Below are 14575 nucleotides of genomic sequence, written 5' to 3'. Positions count from 1 at the left end.
ATAGAAGTTTTGAAAAATTTTGCTTTGGTGGCCTCTGGAGAGTAGCAGCTGGTTTTTTGCACACAGTACTGCATAATTTGGAAAATTCCAAGTCTTCGAAAAAATTGGTCTGGCAGCTTTCAGTGAAGAATTAAAAGTTGAGTGGTTTTCACTACCAGCCAAGCTTACAGTTCTGCCCTTCTAACAAGTACATTTCTCACAAGACTTAAGATTCTTTCCAATTAAAGTCTGAAGTGGCTTTGTCATATCTGTGGGTCATTGTACTCTCATTGTAAAACACCTCATTTAATTAATCTCATTGCCATTGGCTTTAAAATGATGGTGTTCATGACAAGGACAAGAACTCTCTTTCTTCCTTGAGAGACTTGGTTACCTCAGGGAGTTGTGTCAATTACATCAATAAAAAATCCTCCCTCTGTAATACTCCATGCTGGCCCTGAGCAGAGTAGTAAAAACAGATTGGTGAAGTAAAAGCTGTGATCTCTCACGTGTATGGCCAGGAGAAATTACTGAAAAGCTCCTTGTGTTCCCTCCTCACCCTCTGAATTTGTCTGGGTGTTAGACACAGTTTGCTCTGTGTGTTTCAAATGCAGAAGAGAAACCAATATCTCACAAGTGTTCAAATTGACAAAGCCATCCTAACAAGTAGTGGATGTGTTATTTGTGGCCTCATTACAGATTATTCTGTAAACTGTATCCTAAACCAAAAATTCTAGTTTGTTTATTTTCAGAAAGGGAATGGGCATCTTGGGGGGGTGGGGGGGGGGAGGGGAAGGGGCAGTGATGAAGGGAGAAAGAAAATTAAATATTTTTTTCCTCAGGAAGAGTTTTGTTGCTATTCATCTAAAGATTTAGCAACAGTTAACTAGTCAGTGTGAGTGGTTCTCTTAAATTAACATGGGGAATTACACGTCATAGGAAGCCTGACTATTTCCAGAAGAGATCAGAGTATTTGTCTACAGTGGTCGGTGAAAATGTCAACTTCCCTCAGCAAAAAAAGAAGAATTACATTAATTTTAAAATATCACAAATATTTAATTACATATCTACATATGCCATGTGGTGGTGGAAGCAGAATATTTATATTATAAATTATTCTTGATGGTTCTGAGTGATAAATGTCAATAAAAAGTGATCCCTGCTGGCAGAATTCTAAATCTGCTCTGAAGAGCATGTTCAGCCTGAAGAAATTGATGGAACTAATATTTTTCATAAGCCCTAGGTTTTCTACTTTTATCTACAGTTTCTAAATATAGATCTGTAATATTTTTCCCACGCATTTGGAAAATGTGATTTTCTCCTCAGATGAATTCCTACCTTTTTCCACCACCACTTCACCCTCATTACTTTTCTGTAATTATAAAATAATATTTTACCTTTCTAAAGATTTGAGTCAGGGAGTTATCTTTGTGAAATGTCTGGTCAAGCATTTATGGATTTCAAAAGCTCATGTTTGGAGCTCTTTTTCTAGCAAAGATTATTAAAAATGGACACAAGAGAAAGCAGTAAGAATAATACTGGAATCTTCATCAAAATTCTGTTCAGTTTCTGTTTTCCAATTAGTCTGGGAATAAATTGAATAAAGAAGTGAATAAATTGATTTTGATTCAGAAGTAACGGCTTTATTGTCCAGTGCAGAAGTGGATACTCTACATACATAAAAGAAGAGTATTTAATGTGCACCTGTTGTTGAATCTTCACTGGGACTTTATTTTCCGCCAGTTTTCACCTCTACATTTCATTTCCGTCCTGGCCCTGTGACTCTCTGTGCAACCAAAAACAATGATATGTGAGCTGTTAGGTTTCAAAAAAAAAAAAAAAAAAAAAGGGGCCTGGGATGGGATGGGATGGGATGGGATGGGATGGGATGGGATGGGATGGGATGGGATGGGATGGGGGTCCTAGCTCCTGAATATCCACCAGCAAAGCAGCCCAGCAACTCCACATTTAGCCTTGGCACGGCATCTGATGCACTTGTTGCTCCTCAGTTAGTTGGTTTAGTTTTAGTCCTGGTTAGTTGAAGAGGCCAGAGCTGTGCTTCCATCTTCAAAGGTCAAGATGACTGAGAGGTGCAAGTGGTCTCTCTGCAGACCCTGATGAAAGTGAGGCTACAGGCTGCCTTGCATTCTCCACAAATTGACAGAGGCAGGCAACTTTTTGGGAACACACCTCTGTGGATTTTAGATTTTGAATTTGGGGTTTTTCTGGGTGGGGTTTTTTTCTGTACTGGAAGGAAAACAGGGCTAAGTGACAGGGTGATGGGAGGTATCTGGGTGTGTTGGAGGATTCTGCTTTAAGCGGAGAGGAAAAAAAGACAACTTCTCTTTTGATGAACTGACTCTAGGTGGCAACAACACCCTGTGTAGCCTTACTAGAGGCTAGTCAGGCAAAGACTAATGCTGCTTACAGAGGAAAAAAATTACAGCATTTTCAGTACTGCTTCTAGAAAATTTTACAGCTGATCACACCAGCTGCTCATTGCTAGAAACATTTCCAGATTCTGCCAGTTTTCATTGTAATAGAGGACTTGGTTTTCAACACGTATTTTGAATAAGATGCTGTATGTTTCATTTTGTAGCCATAATACTGCAGGTGTGCAGAGGAAAACTAGAAGATTATTCTCTTTTGGTTATCTTGCTTGGATGGCCAATCTCAGGAAGCATATGTATAATCATGCTTTGTAATGATGCCTGTAAAAATGCACAGACAGATATGTACAACAGCAGTTTGTAGCATTCACTAAGGATGTTCATGAAATGCCACTTCATCACCTCGTCAAGAAAACGGCCACAGAGATACCTATGAAATGCTTGACATATTCTGTGTAAAACGCTGTATTATCTTCCAAGAGATTTGTAATGCCCTATGTCAATCCATCTTCACTGCATATCCAGCCTACTGGACTTACAAGTAGCTAAGCAAACACTTGAACAGTATAAAAATTCTTACAAGTGTGATGGCCTGTAGCATTATCACATTTTTCTCCATTTTAAGTTAACTCCACTGACCTTGAAATATTTAAATCTGTTATTGATGTGTTCACAGGCAAAGGGAGAAAGCAGATAAAAAGGTATTAGCTTTGATTATACCTTGCAGAAAAAAACCTGTCATTGTAACCACTCTATATACTAATAATGACCGTAGAAAATCTTTCAAGTGGGATTACAACATCCTTGTAGCAGGCCAAAGTGTCTGATGGCACCTACAGAATATGATAAACTTCTTTATTACTCTGTCAAAGTGACAAAGCTGTAAACTCCTGTGATTAAATCAGATTGTTTGTCTAATTGACCCAATCACCTGCATGTTGTTAATTAATCTCTGGAGCTACCTCCTGTATTTCAATCCTCTAAGCTGCTTTCAGATATAGATACTGTCCTTTAAAATGCACCTCCTGAAAGCAATTTCTTCCTTTCTTACCAAAGTGTGGAATTTCTCTTTAAATTATACTGAATCGGATTTCCAGATTCACTGTATTCTAGATCAGTATCTTATAATACTCTATAACCCTGGCTGATTTTTTAAATATATATTTGTAAATTAATCAGGATTTATACTTACTAGGAATATATATATATCTCCTATCTAGGATAAGAGTGCCTTAGAAAGGAAAAATAGAATTCACTAACTTTTTATGTACTTTATGTCAATGTATTTTGTGTAATTCCTGTTTTTATTAGATTTCTTCCTTTCAATTAAGTGGCAGAAGTGGTGGAAATTAAATTAGAAAAATTGGTTATTTTTACCATGTATTGTCCCTCCTCCTGTTTCTTGTTTCTTTCTCTTTCAAGACATCACATTTTGAACACATCTGGAATAGAAGGCCAAAATACAAACAGCAGTGCATTGGGACTAACAGGTTTTCCAAACACCAGCTAGACTTTTCGGAAGTTTAGGAAGAGTATTGTCAATGCCAACCATCCCTACAGCAAAAAATGGGGGAATGTGTTGCTTGCTGAAAGCCCGGTGAGTTTCCAGTTGGAGTTGGGTAAGACATACACCACAATCTTACCCAGTATTGATACGGGCAAAGTCAATGTGACTACAGGCAGTGAGAATTCAGGTGTAGGAGCTGATAAGTATTAAATCATGTGTTCTCTAACTCTTCAATATAAAATTGTGCAGAGCTCTGCTTCACCATTCCTTTACCCTATGGGCATCCCTCTACCTTGGTTGTCATCCACATCAGTGAAATTTTCCCACTGATGGTTGAAATGTTTCGTGAAACTTGCAAACCAGTGCAGTACTCAAAGCGTATCATCCACCTAAGCTAAAAGCGCCATGCATGAAGTCATAAAAAATAGCCTTGTCTCTCCAACCAGCCAGTGAAACATCAAACCTCTAAGTGGCATGTCAGATGCCAAATTATGTTTTAAGATGAGGCATCCTATTATAAATAGTTTTCAGAACTTTCTGTTATTTGTTGTAGTTTGTTTGTTTTTTTTCTCAAATAGGGTCAGATATTACTTTATATAGATTAAAACATTCTATTTTCTAAATGAAACTCTTACACGTTTACAGCGCAGCAGTTCGGGCGCAATACGGAATGCCATTCTCTAGCAGCAGTTCCAGAGAATCCACAGGGGAAAAAATACAAGATTCAAGACAAAACCAAATATCCACGTGTCCCATAAATGTCTATTCCTTATTTTTGACCGACCTAAAGGAAGCCACTCCATTCCCTGTTTATTCTCAACAGCTGTATTCTTTTCAAAATAAGTTTTGTTTGCCAAAAGAATTATCACATTTTTAGGAGTTTGCCTTCTGTCAGGTTTACCCAAGTTATATATGGTAGAGTACCACCAGAATGGAATAGAATAGCTGTCAGTGCCAATGGGACAAGTTCTAGGAGGTATTTGGCTGTTTCCATGTGGTTCTGTTTCAAACAGCTACTCTCTTCTTCCTTCCACATTACAAGTCTCCACTGTGATTTACAGTCCAAAACTCAACCCTAGTTACTGAAGATGATTTGGAAAATAAAACCTCTCTATGACTGATCTATACTAAACACTCACCATAAGCTATAGAAAAGTGAAGACCTAAACCAGTCTTAGACTCTTATTGATTATACAAATATAAACAGATTTTATGTTTTGTGCTTATCAGGTAAATTGGAGTGAAGCAAAACTCCAAATTAAATGTGGATTGTACTAGTTTACTTCTTTCAATGATAAATAATATTTGAAAACTTTTTTCCCCCAATGAAAGCCTATCTTTCTGAATTTCTTCTCTTTTACTCAAGCTCCCTTCAAATCCTGGACTTACTTTCTCTTCAAAAAATTTTTATTCTGTTTTCATTTATCACTTTGGCTCTCCAATTGACTTTTGCCATAAGAAAATTTAAGGTTTGAGTTTGGGTTTTTTTTTCTACAAGGCAAGCAAGCTTTCATGTAAGGTTTATATTTACTATACACAAAATTGGTTTTAGGACAGTTATCATTAATTAATGGTAAATCAATGATTCAGATATTGAAGTTACTATTGAGGCTTACAGATCTTAGTGATGCAGGGATATTAATTCAACCTATTCTGCCTGCAGTAGCCCTCTTACTATATGCATCATTAATTCCTTTGTGTGCAGTTAACCAACAAACAAGAAAATAATATATACAAAGAAAAGAGGAAGTTGAAAGGAAAAGCTATAGCATCTTCCTTTGGCTTCTCATTTTTTGGGGGGCTTTAAACCTAGAAGCTGCAATGTTTTGTTTTCTTGTCTTGATTTTTTCAAACTTTACAGGATCAAGTTTGGAAAAGAGCTTTGAGATCATCGAGTCCAGCTTGTGACCTAACATAATGTGAATGCTATCACTGTCATGCCACTGATAGACATGGAATCACATCCCAAAGAAAGCTGAGCTACTTTTAGATTTCTGTTTCCTTCCTTACTGTTGCTTAGGGCAGGGGTGGGGCATGTTCATCAACATTTTTATGAAAACTCAACCTGACTCTAAAAAACAACAACCAAAAAAAGAACAAAACATTGTATGTATAGTGTTGATGGCAAAAGACTATTGAAATGCAATTGTTACAGTTTTCTGCAGTTGTTTTAGCTGTGCCATCATATTTTGTGACATGGATGGGAAATGTGAAGGGGAACAGCCATTGCTGGTACCAAATTGCTGCACAGACTCCATTTGTGAGCCAGCAATTGAGTTTTTTATGTAAGGCAAAATAGATGGGCACATTTTGAATCTGTTGAAGTGTGGTATAGTTTGGTGAATCTACTTGAACAATTCAGACTGGTCTAATACTCAAATAGCCATTGAAAAAACTGTGATTCCCACGTACTAAACAGAGAGCTTGAGCCTGAGGATTTGTTGGGATGATCATAGCTTATAAAAGAGTGAGAAGGTGTCATGGTTTAGGAATGTATTCTCCAATTTTGTATTCCCACTAAAACCATGCTGCCGCTCACTCCCCTTTCCCTGTCTGTCTCCAAATAAGAGCACAGAAGGCAAAGATCATGGGTTGAGGTAAGAACAATTTACTGGAAACAGCAATTAAATAAGAAAACAAACAGTAACAGCAACAATATTAATAACAGAAGTTATAAGGCAAAGAAACTATTCACAAGGAAAACCACAATAAATACTGACCGACTCTTCCACAATAAATACTGACCGACTCTTCCCAACCATGTTTCTCACCCAACTGGAAAAGGATGCCCTTCTCCTTGGAAGCCAAAGAGATTCCCTTTCCCCAGCCCCAGGTAATGATGTGAGGTGGTACCAAATAATATTAGGCTCTGGCCATGCCCCCCTCCAGGCTACTGAGAAAAACACTAACCCTGTCTTGTCCTGCCTGAAACTAGGACAGAATGCCACAGGTGTAGGTAGAGCTCTGTACTGCATCATAATTCACTATCATATTTAAGCATTATTCAGGTTTACATATAAGTAAATCTCTGTGAGGCAGAAGTAGTTTTCGGTTAGCTGAACATCTTGGGATATTAGTGTTCTTGTCACATTGTCATCTTTCCCAAGATACATGAAGTCCCTACTCTTTTTGCCAGGCACATTTAGCATATTGTTGTACTGAATATGAAAAATACATATCTAAAACAGGTGAATCTATATTATTATGGAGGAAAAATATCTCCAGTTATGATGTCTCCAGTTGGGAGTTTCGTGTTCTTAATGACTGCAAGGCTTGAAATTAAAATTTTGTTGACTTGGGACTGACTGTAACATATTTTTAAAAATGGGAACATTCTGCCTCTGAAGAACCTAGCTTCTGTTGGTTTTCACCTTGTAAGTTTGCATCATTTGAAGAAACACTAATGGGTCACATATTCAATCTTCACCTGAGCTGGGTTGGGTATGAACCACACAGCAAGTTTCTAGCTCCAGTAATGGAGAGGTTTTCAAACTGGAATGAAAGGGCGCTCTGCAGGATTACTTAGATCATGGATCATACAAATACAGATCTACACTTGTCACATGGATGTGTCTTTTGATACCTGAGTCCCTGAAGGGAATTAGTTTAATACAAATTGGTTTAAAAGAGAACATTTTGTTTTTTCCCAGCAATGTTGTCATCTGCAAACTGTGGAAAAAGAAACACCCAATTGTGCAGTTGGAGAGGGTATTCACATGGGTACAAATGGTAACTCTGGCTATGGGACATTAGTCCTTCCTGGATAAAAAAATGAATCTGAATCTCAAATGAGAACTAGTATCATTTGTTGTCAGAGCTTCTACCTTTAACCATCAGCAGTAAATGCTTCAGAAGAAGCTTCAAGAAATTCAATAATTTGCCTGAAGATGAGTTTCTCTTGATGATTCTTTCCCTGTCCCTCTGGCTTTATGACAGGTTTATGCATTGAAATATTAACGTATTTTTTATCCCTTTACACGTTTTGCATGATCTAGCCCTTTCTCCAAATTTAATCTCATGTAACAATGAATGCTTTCACTTTAATATCTAGTATTTCCTTTCATCACTTTCAAATGTATGTCTTTTTAATCCCACTGGATGAACTCTTGTTCTTAAATTATGAAAAAGGTGCCCAGAAATGCAGGATTTATCTTCTTTGTACCATTCATTATTTTCTACAAAGCTCTATCATGTCCTTTCTTAATGCCACCCAGATACAAAATATCCTCTCTCAGCCTCTAATCATTTGCACTGCCTGTCTCCAGATGATCTCTGTGTCTTCTGTGTCTATTTTGCAGCTGATTTCCCAGAACTGAACAAAGTACTCATGTCGTGTCAAATAACCAACCTTTGGGAATTACAGTATTTCCAGACTGATTTTTAATTTACCACTAGCATTTTGTTTAACAGTGATGTCCACTGAGCTTTCCACAGTAGTGCCAGGATTTTCTTTTTTCTGAGCAGTTGTAGTTGGTTAAGTCCCCAGTAGGTTGTGTGAGTAACCCACAATATGCCATCCAGTGTTATGCTAACCCAGCATTCATCCCTTTGTCTGCTGTGGTGTTTATTCAGCTCCTTAGGTTAGGCTTCCCTTTACTGTCTCTCAGGCTTTTGAACAATAGGCAAAATTAAATGATGGCGTGTGTTCTGTATGTTGCTGCATCATTTTACCCCTTTCCGATCAATAATATTCTTAACGAGCCCTTTTAATTCAGGTGTTTCCTTGGGATGGCATGTAGTCACAGGAGGCCACTAGGAGTTCGGATCTGGGGTGCATCCACACTGCCCCACACAATGAATACAAACGCAGTCAGGTATGTCTATAATGGCCCAGCCCACATATTTTCTGCTTCTCAGCAGGCTCCTTCTCTGCTCTGGTTTCAGTGGCTGTGGTCTCTCAGTGCAGCAGTACATGGTGAAGGGTAGGCATGAGACTGGCCATGCTGGAAGTCAATCCCACTGCAGTCATATTTGCTTTCTGATAGTTTTGAATGCTCAACAGTACTTTCTCTACTACCACGAATTTGGGTAGAAGCCTTTATAAACCTCTGATAATTATTTTGTTAAATGGTCAGCTGCAGGTCTGGATATACGTATGTGCTTGTTTGATTTTCCTTACACCAGCATCTTCTCAATATGGTTAAAAACGAAAGATACAGAAATAGGAAGGTTGTGAATCTGAGCCCAGATAGGATGGAACTGGTAACTACAGTGCTCTGTCTCAAGCCCTTCTCACGTCAAAAAACTTTTTTGTGTCCCTCATCCCTGAAAGCCACTTTGAGCTACTGCACTGCCACAGCAGCTCTGCCCATCCAGATCTACCTCTGAGAAGCAGCCAGCAGAGCTGGGAAAGGCCTGTGTCCTTTTGGCACTCCAGTCCTTCTGTACTGCTGTAGCCTTGTCTCCTCAGGACATACCAAAACCTCAAGCAATGGTTTAAAATACGCATTTCTTCCCAAGGTAAAGGAAAAAAAATGCTCTAGAGAAACATATTTTCCTTTTACAAAAGACAGAGCCTACAAGTTCATCCCTTATTTTAGCATATTCATGTTTTATTGCTTCCTTCAATTATCGCTCCATTTCATTTTCCATGTTCCAAAGCCTCTAATTTCCAAAAGGACTGCTAGTCTATAGACAGAAAAATGGCTTTTCACTGTCTCCTGTCAGAATTATTATTACAATTATTACATTATTTAAAATTTATATTATACATATCTAAAAGGCTGCAATGAAATTAGGTCCCACTGCACTTGCCACTACCCAAATGTGTAACTAATGACATTTCAGGCCCTCAGGAAAAACATTTAATTCTAAGGTAAACTCCTCAGGGCAGAAATTACCCACATTTTTGTTCTGTGGGAAAACAGTGCCTGGTGTTAGTACAGCCTAGAGGCTGCACCACAATCCTAATAATAATAGTAGTAATGATAATTAATATTAGTATTAAATGTTCTTACTTTGGTTTTATCACAGCTTACTCCTATCTTTTGTTTTCATATGGTGTAATAAGAATGTGTTTCATTCCTTCAGCTCAAGAATAGTTCATTCAAGGTTTTGGTGCTGGTTAAGGACACTTTGCTCTGCTTCCAGGGAGCAGCTAGGCCAATAGAATAAGTGTTTGGTGGGATGAATGGTGTTCAGGGTAAGGACAAACAGTGAAATTGAGGGGACACCATCAAAAGCTGTTCCACTTCAAATGAATGTTAACACTTGTTCAATGTCCCACGATGAATTCCTTCAGTACATCAAGTTACTGAAAAAAATCCTTTGCACTGAGAAAGACGCACGTGTCACTGCTGAGCCAGAAGATGGCCATGGTCATATCAGCACACATTTTGTTCAGTGATTGTTTTTGGGAGGTTTGTTACCCTACCCCAAAGAAGTAGATTCTCATTAAAAATTGCTGCCAGAAGGTATTCCAGATGTAGATTTTGAACATGTTGTCCTTAAGCCAAGCTGGGAGATATAGGGACAAAATGTCAAAAGGCAAAGGCAGTATAGCTTAGTGTTAAAATGTTACAAACTGCAATTGCTGCTTTAGTACTGATTTATTACTGCAATTCAAGGGTTTAATATTTGTATGTTTCGTTCCCCTCTCCATAAGCATAGAATTATTGTGACTGCCAAGCAACAACTTGGCATGGCTGCAGTTATTGCCCTACTCTGTAAATGCTATTGCAAAAGTCCGGTTCCAAATGACACTAAGCCAGTTAAAATTTCAAGCAGAGTTTAAAACCAAAAACAAAATCAAAACCAACAAAGTAAAACACTTTACATGCACTAGAACAGTGAACTGGCTAAAGTTCTGTCCTAAAGATACAGGTGATATCCATCTACAAAAATTGCTCATCTCTGTGAGTAAATGATCATTTAGGAAAAGTAGGAAATATAGGATAGGAAAAGTAATCTGGAAGGCATGGATATCTAATCTGATATGCTAAGACACATCCAATTGAGCTTCCTGCAAGCCTTTTAAAATATCACCCAATTGTCTCAAATGCCCCTTCTGGAAATGCTATTCTTTTACCTTCAGCCTGGAGACAGGTGTTTAGAAGCCTGTGTGTAGAACTGCATTGAAGATTAAAAACCCCAGGAGCACATGAAATTATATCAGTACTCAGGTGCTTTGTATTAGTGAAGACCAGATAGTAAATATGCCTTTCCTATCATTTTTCTGTCCCTTCCTGTGTTTCCACCTGGGAGAAAGTGCCATGAATCTATTTTGTAAGGAAAATGAATAGGCATTATAGCAACAGAATTGCTCTCCTCCTGTTAAAATAATGACCATTTTTTTGAGCAATGTTTTTGTTGCTCAGCTTTCTTTTCTAAATTCATCTTAAGTTAAAAAGCATTGTTATTCTTCCAAAAGATTTTAGAATATGAAATGCTTTCCAGCTTTTAGAGGGTTTTTGGGTCTTGATAGTTTTTTTTTTTAATTACAGCTACTATGATTATTGATACTCCATTTGATTAAAAGGATGTGAACATTATTTTATATCAGGTAAAATAGGTAGAATTTCTCCTATGCTATGAGATCCAGGATGCTGCAGATCTTTCACGTCTCTAACGTTACTCTTTCCTCCTCAAAGTGAGCAAATTCACTGTGAGGTAGAACAAACAAACAAACAAACAAAAACAAAACAAAAACAAAAAAAAAGCTTTGCTGTGCTCTGGCTGGATTTATATTACTTTTCCCCCTTATTTTTATAACTCTTCAATTGGTATTTAGCATGCACATTAGGTACCTAAATGCACGGTGAGCCCCTGTCTTTCATACCTCACCTTCTTTCTCCCTCATCTGCTCCCCCATTGTCGTTTGGCTGTGCGATGGTTTGCCAGCAACTCTGCTGTAAGCTGGGCTGCTTTGTGAAGAGCTCCTGTGGGGGTCTTTCTTGGCTTTGGCAAACTCTTCCTAAAGAGTATTTTCTGCAGTGTGCCAGCAGCTCTTGGCACAGATACATCAGCTCACAGTGACTTGCAGTGCAGATACTTAATAGTCATCCCCTGTAACTTGGCAGTAGCTGAGATGGATAATGCAGCCTCCAAGTTGCTCCTTGCATGTTAGGTTTCTTCTGCATGGCAAACTTGGAGAGTCCAATTTAATCAATATAAACCAGGGAAAGAGAAGAGGGGAGATCCATCTTGCACTTCAAAGGATGTTTTATCAACTTTGCTACTCCTGAGAGAATAAGAGTATTTCAGGCAGAGAAATTAGAAGAGGACAGATCCCACAAGCCGATACCGCTGAGCCTTCAGTGCAGGAGGAGGAAAGAAAGAATGGAGGAACTGCCTCAGCTTTTGTCAGTCATGTCAAGCAGGGGGAAGGAGGTGAAGACAGGCGTCCCTGACACATGACACATCATAGGCTGTTGGTGTAGGAAAACATACCACTCCCCAGACTCAGGATAACCCTAAATCTCAAACATGTCAGGACACGGTATCTCCCCCACACCTGGCGGCTTTACCCTAATCCATTCTCAGCCTTTCCCTCCTATTCCCTCCAATCACCCGTGCTTCCTTCCTATTTACAGTACACAGGACGAGCCCTTCAGCTCCTCAACCCTTGGGGCCAGCTGCACACTAAATGCTCTGCCGAAAAACCCCGCGGCATCCTTGGACCGCGAGCCGCCGTCCGGAGAGGTCCCAGCAGCAAGTTCCCACACAAAAGCAGTTCATCACCTGAGGACGTGGAGCTAAACTGTAACAAAACTATTTTCACAAAATGAAAAAATGTTGCTAAAAAATTAGGACCCGGCTTCGTGGGGTTTTTGTGGTGACGCTCTGGGACCAAACAGGCTGCAAAGGCAGGAGAGCAGAGAGTGCAGGTCAGCTCCCACAGTTATTTCATGTCATGGGTGCTCCCTGGATCCCTGCTGCACTGGGATCGCTTCTCGGAGCGTGAGCGTACCTCTGTGTGTGTTTTGGGGACAAATGTCCCTGAGGAGGCGGCAGGGCTGGGACGGGGATGCTCCGAGCCGAGAGACCACCTCCTGGAGTCGAGGTGAGGGCGGCGAGGCGCTCCCTCCCAACCCCCGGCCGGGCTGGGCGGTGCCGGGGCTGGCTGCGGGCGGAGGAGGAGGAGAGGAAAAGGCCAGGATATTCCTGAATGAGCGGCTCGCTCCTCACCCCACACCTCCGCTCGGCTCCCGCCTCCCTCCCGCCACTCTCCGGTGTCTCTTCGAGGCGCAGCCAGTTTCTATAGCGACGGCGCTGAGCCGCGGCTCTTCCGAGTAGTAACAAAGCGGCCGCCGCTGCCGCGCCGGGGCTGCGGGGGGAAGCGCCCGCCTCTGCCGAGGACACCCCGACAGGTACGGAGCCAGGGGATGCTGCTGCCGCCCGCCCCCGCCCGGGGGATGCTGCTGGGTTCAGGGGCTCCCCGCGGGTCGAGCGACGGCCGCGGGGAGAGGGGGGAGGCGTCCGTCCGTCCGTCCGCCCGCCCGCCCGTCCGTCCTTCCGTGCGCTCGTGCCTGTGGCAGCCGATGGACAGCGGGGAGGGCTGCGGGAGGCGCGCCCCGGGTGCCCCTTCCCGACTTGTCCCCGGCGCGGCCGCGGGCACCGGGACGGGGCGGCTGCCCCCGGGTATCCCCGCACTGCCTGCCCGGGGCGGCGGCGGGAGGCGACGGCACAGGAGGGCTCCGAGCCCCGGGTGGCAACCGGGGGGCTTGGCTCGCCCCTGTCCGCCGGGCACAGCGCTGCTCCTCGCCCCCTGCGTTACCCCTTCATAGTAATTTCTCCGCTGATGGTGGTGTTGTTATAAAAAAAAAAAACGTGACCCCCTGGAAATTTTGGGGCTGCGGTGTTCCGTTTCTTCAGCTTTTTAAAGTAATGATGGATAGGGTAATTGCCTTAAAATGCGCTATTTAGTTAAAAAAAAAAAAAAACTAAGGGATTTGTGTTGTAGAGTAAACAAGACAATTACTGCTTGTTTTTAGGAGTAAGTGTAGCGAAAGGTTTTAGGTAAGATGAGTCTGTAGCTTTCTGAGTGAGAAGGATAAGATGGTAGAAGTAATAGACGTTTGCTGATCTCGGGCAGCCAAGGTTAGGCAAGAATAAGCCGTCTTCACCTCCTGAGATACTAATGTCAGAGAGCGGCTGGGAAGGTCATTAGCAGGTCATTGGCCTGAGCAATGCTTGTGGTGACCGTAATCAATAACATCCGAACGGTAGTGGCTGTGTGAATAGACATGGATTTCTGCAGAAGTTTAAAATTGAAAGGAACTTCCAGATGATGAGAGGATGACCCTGCATGTTGAAGTCCTAGGGAGCAGTCATAGTGGTTCATTGCCGAGTGATTTAGGAAATAAACGAGATCCTGAGCCAAAGCAAAATTGTGCTGAGACATGTATGCAGCCAGCAGCACGTTCAAGATGGGAAACTTCCTGGCTGTGAACAAGGGGGAAAAGGGAAATAGTATGTGAGATGAGGACACTGTGACTGAGGACATAGTTATTGAGTAGGTGAACAAGAAATGGCGTTTTAAGTAATATGCAATCTAAATACCAGATTACTTGAGACTGAAAACGCTGTACATAATGTAATATCAGGGTATCAGAACTCAAAGCCTAAGCATTGACTGGAAGAAGTTTGAGAAGTACACAAATTAAATGCTGAGTGAAAAGTGGAGCTACCAACACCATTAAGCAAATTATGTGAAAACGGTGGAAACAGAAGATACAGCTCTTCAGCAATCATGAGTATA

The sequence above is a fragment of the Cinclus cinclus genome, chromosome 1, assembly GCF_963662255.1.
Source record: "Cinclus cinclus chromosome 1, bCinCin1.1, whole genome shotgun sequence".
Classification (NCBI taxonomy): domain Eukaryota; kingdom Metazoa; phylum Chordata; class Aves; order Passeriformes; family Cinclidae; genus Cinclus; species Cinclus cinclus.
This window is presented reverse-complemented; position numbering follows the sequence as displayed.